This window comes from Nicotiana tabacum, chromosome 22 (genome assembly GCF_000715075.1).
Source record: "Nicotiana tabacum cultivar K326 chromosome 22, ASM71507v2, whole genome shotgun sequence".
Lineage (NCBI taxonomy): Eukaryota > Viridiplantae > Streptophyta > Magnoliopsida > Solanales > Solanaceae > Nicotiana > Nicotiana tabacum.
Genome location: NC_134101.1, coordinates 79959786 through 79967166, shown reverse-complemented (window position 1 = coordinate 79967166; position 7381 = coordinate 79959786). Strand labels below are relative to the sequence as shown.

The following is a 7381-nucleotide window of genomic DNA, read 5'->3' as shown; positions in this document are numbered from 1 at the left end:
AACAATCTCTGGACATTTACTTAGAGATATAGAAGAAGGGTGAAGAAGAAGAAGAATGGAGAAGAATGTCGTGCATATTAGTGTTTAGAATATAGGGGGACATAATTAATGGGTTAGAGGACATAATTAATGGGTTATGGGACATAAATTAATGGGTTAGTAAGATAATTATAATATAAGGAGACATAGGTTAGTGGGTTAGTGTGGAAGGAATAAATATATATGTAAGTGTATAATATATACATGTGCAAAGCTCAATGTAAACACACACGGAAGATTGGTCTTTTGAATCAGATTTTTTCCTTCAATTTCGTACATGGTATCAGAGCAATAAGCTCGATCCAACAGTCCAACCATCAAATCAATTTACATCAGATTCACCATCATAATCAGTAACCTAAAATGTCTGAAACAACCATCACGTATACTGGTGATACGAGAAAATCAGTCAGCTATGATGCCAATCACCCTTATCATTTCAACAACTCTGATTCACCTGGAATGACTCTAGTCAACACTATGTTTGATGGAAGAGGATACTCAAGGTGGAGGAGATCTATTCTCATGTCTTTGTCAGCCAAGAAGAAACTTGGTTTCATCAATGGAGCATGTCTATCTCCAGATCTGAAATCTCCAGACCATGAACAATGGAGTTGTGTGAATGACATGGTCATCTCTTGGATCCTAAATGCTCTCTCAAAGGATATTGCGGACAGTGTGATATACTCCAAAACTGCAAAAGAACTTTGGGACAGCTTGGAGCAGAGATTTGGGAGATCAAATGGAGCCAAGCTTTATCATCTGCAGAAGGAGTTATCAGGTTTAGTACAGGGAAACAGTAACATTGCAGCATACTTCACTAAGCTCAAACGACTGTGGGATGAATTAGATGCTTTAAATGTTATCATATGTTGTTCACGTGTTTGTGTTTATGAAGGAAAGACAAAGTTAACTAAGTCTCTTGAGGATCAGAGATTGATCCAATTCCTAATGGGATTAAATGACATTTATGCACAAGCAAGAGGAAATATCCTCGTGATGAACCCTTTGCCTAGCATGGATGTTGCTTATTCACTTCTCTTGCATGATGAAAATCAAAGAGAAGTTTATGCAAATGCACATTTTAATTCTGAATCAGTATCATTCATGGCAGCTGGAGAGGCCAAGCAGCCTAATTCACAACTTCTAGCTGATTTTGCAGCTTTTATGATCACAGGACAAGGGAAGAATTATCAGAAACTTAGAAGCTAAACACAAAGAGGAGCAGCCATATCACCCAAATATAACAACTCAGGGCAAAAGTTTGTTAACTTTAATATTGCCTACTTTCCTCTCTTTCAAAGCATGTCATTTTCATATATAGTCCAATTGCACTTTTTCAAATACAAATTAATGTAAAATAACCTATTCATATTTACGAAACACATTATCCGAGTAACAATACTTTCACTAGTTTCAATAACTAGTTTCTGGCCACGTGTGTTGCACGTGTATTTCATGTCAATGCATATAGACTCTATAAAATCACTCAAATATATACGTTTGTGAGGTACACATAATATTTACCAAGTTGTCTTTGCTAATTCTTAAGACAAATCAATTATGAAAACTAAAAAAGTTATTCAAGAACATCATAATCCATGATTGAACAACATATGCCAAGGGGAGTAATACCTCACATCCATATGCTATAAGATCAATAATCAAACGGTACACGATTATGATTGAAAAAAATTAATGTTTCTTCAACAAAATTTTAAATTCTTAGATAAAATGCAGTAAAAGAAATGTATTAAAGTCAATGTAGGATCATTGAAACATAACTGAAATTCACGCCTTTCAAAAAACACAGACTTAAGGAAAAATTCATCCTCCTGTAATTAACAAACCGATGGAATGTTAGTGAAATTGGGAGTAATCAGCAAATTTCAATTTAAGAGCAGTAAAATTGGTTCCACTAATTGTGCAGGAAAATTTAAGTTAAGAGGTCTTAATATATGTATTAAAAAAAAAAAAAAAAAAGAAGCTCTAGTTGAGATAGAGGAGGAAGAAGATCATAAAAAAGAACACAAATTACTTTGTAATGACTTGTGACAATAGTGCTAGCAAACTAAGAAGGAAATGCGTCCAGACGACTTATCAATTATTTTCTAAAACCCACGTAAGATTTACTTTTTAAAGGACACAATTGTTATCTACTTTATTTCATTATCACAAAGACTTGGTTGGAATTACATCGCATGGATTAATTCCTTTTTTGTATGATATATCTTAACTCTCTTTACTACTTTCAAGAAAATGTATCCATTCAGCAGAAAAAATGTAAAGTGAAAATATAAATATTAACAATATTGTCTTAATACCTTGGTCTTTCTTTTGTTCAAATTCAAACAAATTCTCCCACATAAAACATAAGACTACAACTTTGTAAATCACGTATAAGTATTACTGACCAATCACTACATTAGAATTAGCCCGCAGCATTCGATTAACCATCAATTGTCAGAGCCAACTTATATACAAATTTCTTTTACTTTTTCTGAAAATACAAATTTGATGAATGAGATAATGTTCAAATTTACATGAAAAATACAAGTTCAACATACCTCACTATTTTCAATATAGTTTGCAATAATCTAGAGGCCTTCGAAGCTTGACTTGAGAGCTGAACTTACTAAGTGCTTTCTACAGAGAACTGCAAATAGTAGCTACAATCTTCAGAGCCTTGTATACCCATTCATTCATGTTTATAGACCATCTAAACGAAAAATACTTTGAATAAGTTTTACAATTCCATTGAATGAACATCTGGATTGGGCTCAAAAAAAGTAGGAAAGTCTCTAGTGTGTTAGAAATTTGAAAAGTCATGGTTGATAAAGCAAGAAGAAGATAAACCATGGGAATCGAAAAGGTTAATTAGCTTGTTGATGGTGTGCGTGATACGCTTATAAAAAATTTCAAACATTAATTTCGGAAAATGTGTAGACTTCATGCCGTTCACTTTTACTTGGCATGTATACTAAAAATAGATTTTCATTTTTACTTGTCACTTTACACATATCAAGAGAAGACAATATTTTTTTTCCTGTTATATCCACGGTATTTATTACTCATTTCAAATCATTTTCTCAAATCCAATAAAATATGCATCAATTAATATGGGTATCATGGTAAATTATACACTTCATTTATTATTTCTTAAGAGACGTGAAAAGTCAAAACGTGCCAAGTAAAAGTGAACGGAGGGAGTAGTAAATTCACTTAAAACCAATGCTTGCATTAAAATCGGTAACTGACTTTATTGATAACTATGAAAGAATAATATAGCTGCTAAAGGATAAAAAAAGTCCATCCATCACTATTTGAAGGGTAAAATAGTCGTTTAGTATTTGATGGGCATTTTAGTCTTTTAACTTTCATTTTACATCTTAATACTTATAATATAGTATGATGATATGATGATGATGTATACACATTTAACTAATATGCGGTGAACCATATTTCCTCCGGTGAAACAATCTGGAAGTAACTAAATATAGTTTAGATCTTGAAAATCAGTTTGTGCTCAACACCTAAATTATAAGCCATCACATACTGTATACAAAAGTTTACTAAAGCACAACCTCATGGCCACTGATAGTAACAAAACACATTCAATCAATTCAAGAAGGAAAGATTTCTTCATTTTCCGTTTCAAGAATATGAATATAGGAAAGAGTAAAACTATTGCTAACCTTATAATCAATAATTTTGAGAGCTAGATATTGAGCAAATTACATAACTAAGAGCCCAAGAGAAAAGGCATTATACAATCTGGAGGATAAAGCTGAAACCACTAACCATTTTCCATATATATCTTTGTTCAAATAAAATAATTATTGTCTATAGCTAACATCAGTCTTAACCTAAGAACTCCAATGGAAGATGTTCCTTAAGAAGTATTTATATGAAAAGATCAAAGTAGATGGTGAGAATTACAGTAAGAAACTTTTATTTACATTTCATACATATTGATATTCCCTTTGAAGCTTGACAAAAAAAAGACGTCATGAATGTTTCATTCACAACCCATCTTAGGAGCATAATAGATACCTTATCAAATTGGACACATGGGCTAGGCTAACTGTGTGAGATAATTACACCGGGGTTATTATCTTTGACAAAGACGAATCATAAGAATCGAATTAACCAACAAAATAAATTATACTCATAACAGAACTGCAACAAATGATGGGAATAATTATATTCCTCCAATGTAAAGAAAGAGATCCATTTCAATGGCCAAGGTGAACAAATATCTGAAGATAATAACAACTTTTAGTTAAAATAAGATGCAATTGTCCTTCTTGAAATATTTTTAACTGCGCCACCCAACCTCTTTACTTCCTGTTATTTACTTCCTGAAGTTGAAGTAAGATGCAATTGCCTTGGAATTTTAAAATTTTGGTAACATTTGTTCCTTGTTGTATTTTTTACTGTGACAAGCTTAAACAAAGCGACACAGGCAGTTCATAATGCCCAAAACAACCAACATATTCTCAAAACAATAAGAACAAATACAAATATTAAGATATATGAAGCATTAGAATTGAATTTCACAAATCAATCAACCATGAAGGTATTGCTAAACAACTTTTATCGAATTAAATTTGGATATAACATTGTCTTCTATTCAATTAAAACAAGAAGAGAGATATTAAGATTGACGAAATTAAGATGTTTGTGAGCTAAGAGAATGACCTCATGCGTAATCTGATGTTGCAATCTTAAAGAAGGTTTCTCTAGCCGATATCAACTACTACATCTCATCTTCCACAAGTTCCAACAAATGATTATATGAGCTTTGTATAATCAACGTGTGAAGAGGATTTCTGAATACTTTAAACCACCAGTTAAGAAAAAACATATTATAAATGCGCAGTGTGCGACGATTGCAACATATTATAAATAGCTAATAGAAAATGTGGTAGAGTAAACTACTGCTATGTTGAATTTTCTATTCTCTCATCTCACTCTGTTTCATCTCCTTCTATCTTCTCTTTATCAGCTGGTTTCCATTACTGTTCAATTGCAATTTTCCTTATTAATCTATTATAATTCAGTTGAGTGATTTTAATACAATCAGCCAGTTTTATTATTAAGTGAGTTATTAATTAGATTGTCTTATAATTCTAATACCCTATTGTACATGTTTAAGACCTAGCTAATCTGAAAAGTTCAGCAATACAGAAGCACTAATAGCACAACCACAAAATATATGATCCATGGTTTCCTCACAAGTCTAACACACCATCATTACAAGGCAAAACAAAATCCAAAGAATTTGATCTTATCATCTGTAGGCAGCTTTCTTTGTAACAAATTCCACGTTAGAGAGAACAGTTTATATAGATGAGGCTTCATCAAAGACATTCTATTCATAAGAGATGGATTTTGACGCTATTTAATGAGGTTCCATGCATTCAAGCAAATGATTTTTCGTATAAGTAGAACCAATCCAAACAACCTAGTCATATTTTGATACCAAATGAACTTTAATCCTACCTATCTTAATTGAAAAAAATCTAGGAACAGAGTGAGACAACTTCAGCAAGTGACACCACAACATTACATATCTACATTTTTCTTTCCTTTCCTAACACAGCACATCATATTTGGGTTAAAGATCTTTTTTTTGTTTTTTTTAGTTCTGGAATAATAAAAAGACAATATTTTTTGATTTTATAACATCTAATTTAATTAACTTTTAGTATTTTTTTCTTATTTTTTAAGGATGCACGCTCACAATCCCAAAAATACAAGTGTTTACTGTTGCATTCAAAGGGACATCTCAGCAGAGAAAGACTTCTATTACCTACAATTCTTTCTTCTCACGAACAAAACAACTAAAAGGGGATTTTTTTCATTCCCTCATCCTCCTTGCTCTACACCCCAACTTTAAACCTAACCCTAGCCACCATCCTCACATCTCAATACTCCCACTTTAAGCCCTACACTGCAATAATTAATATTCAACAAAATCCATATAAAATATTATCATTCTCTACAATTAATATTCACTAAAAAGAAATTTCTAGTCTTCAACCAAAAAGAGAAGAAAAGTGACACACCTGTTCAGATTGATAACTATTGTCATTGTCGGTTTGTGAGTCTCCACCCAGTTCAAATAGACTTCACGTGAGTCTTCAACCTTTGGGACATAAGTTTGAGAGCGTTGATTGCTAAGGATTTTACATGCTTTTAGATTAAAAACACACACAGAGTGGAATGTGGATAGGATTTCGTTTTGAGGAAAATACGAGAGAAAGAGTGGGGAAGGGGGTTAATTAATATGAGTCCTTTTTGTTTCAACTAATGAATAGGAGTAGTTTTTATATTGGCGCGGTGGCCCTTTAACTTACCGCTTAACTTAGCTTATTAGGGACGGGCTATTTACCTTTTCAACTTATTTAGCAAATAAAAAGAGAATTAGGGACCAGTCAAAAAACTTGTCCCTATAGGCACTTTTAGGGACCAGATTTTGCCTGGTCACTAAGTGTTGATCGCTAATAAACCGTTTTTCTTGTAGTGATGTTTAATACAGGTTCAGTTTTAGTTGCAGTCTATTTGATGGTAATGAGATTTTAGTTCAAGAAAATTGACAGTTTGTAGACAAAAACTTTATGCTGGAGATTTAGAAATGTGATTCGTTGAAGATTATGAAAATGATTGCTTCTTGGGTGGACTTATATACGGGTGAAATGGGGGCTAACACACACTCCGATTTCTCGGTGGGTCAAACGAAGTAAGGGTATGAATACATGAGATCGAAGTCGAAGCTATGGATTTTTACCCGGTTCAGCGCCTGCTGCGCCTCGTTGAGAAGACTTGACGCGCCCACCTCATTCATCTTTGCTTGGTCCTCTTGGTCACCAGGCATTAGAGGTAGCTAGCTACGCCCACTAGAGCGGATAGGACCGGATCATCCTCCGGGACCTTAAAAATGACTATTCTCTTGCGGCTAGGGTCCACGCTCGCTACGGGCCAGCTCCCGAGGGCACGTCCTTCTTCAGGATCTCCAGGTTGCCCAGACAGGAAAAGTTCTCCAATGTAGACATGTCCATACCATCGAAAAAGGAGTTGACGGGGTCATCTCAACCATGCACTCCCTCACATGATTTTTCTTTGCTCGCTTAGGACTCCTCGAGTATGGACTCGGTATAGGAGGGCGTTTCTATGATGTCTATGACACCGGTCGCCTCCTTAGGAAGAGACCTGCTTCCTCGGAGGTCACATCCTCTATCTCCCCCTCAGGTTCCCGAGCCTGAAGGGATTGGCCTCGTGGCTCCCTTTATCGGTCGTCGCCTGCTCCCCGGTGGGGGTCGATCCATGGGCGACGAAT

The 7381-nt window shown here is 34.3% G+C and overlaps 1 long non-coding RNA gene across 1 annotated transcript; it reads right to left on the bottom strand.

Annotated features, from left to right (window-relative positions):
* Nucleotides 1–277: 277 nt before the first annotated feature.
* Nucleotides 278–6357, bottom strand: LOC142176624 (uncharacterized). The gene is made up of 3 exons (XR_012705322.1): nt 6111–6357; nt 2607–2695; nt 278–801 (listed from the first exon to the last, which is right to left on the bottom strand). It is a non-coding gene; the product is annotated as an uncharacterized LOC142176624 (long non-coding RNA).
* Between the last annotated feature and the right edge of the window lie 1024 nt (nt 6358–7381).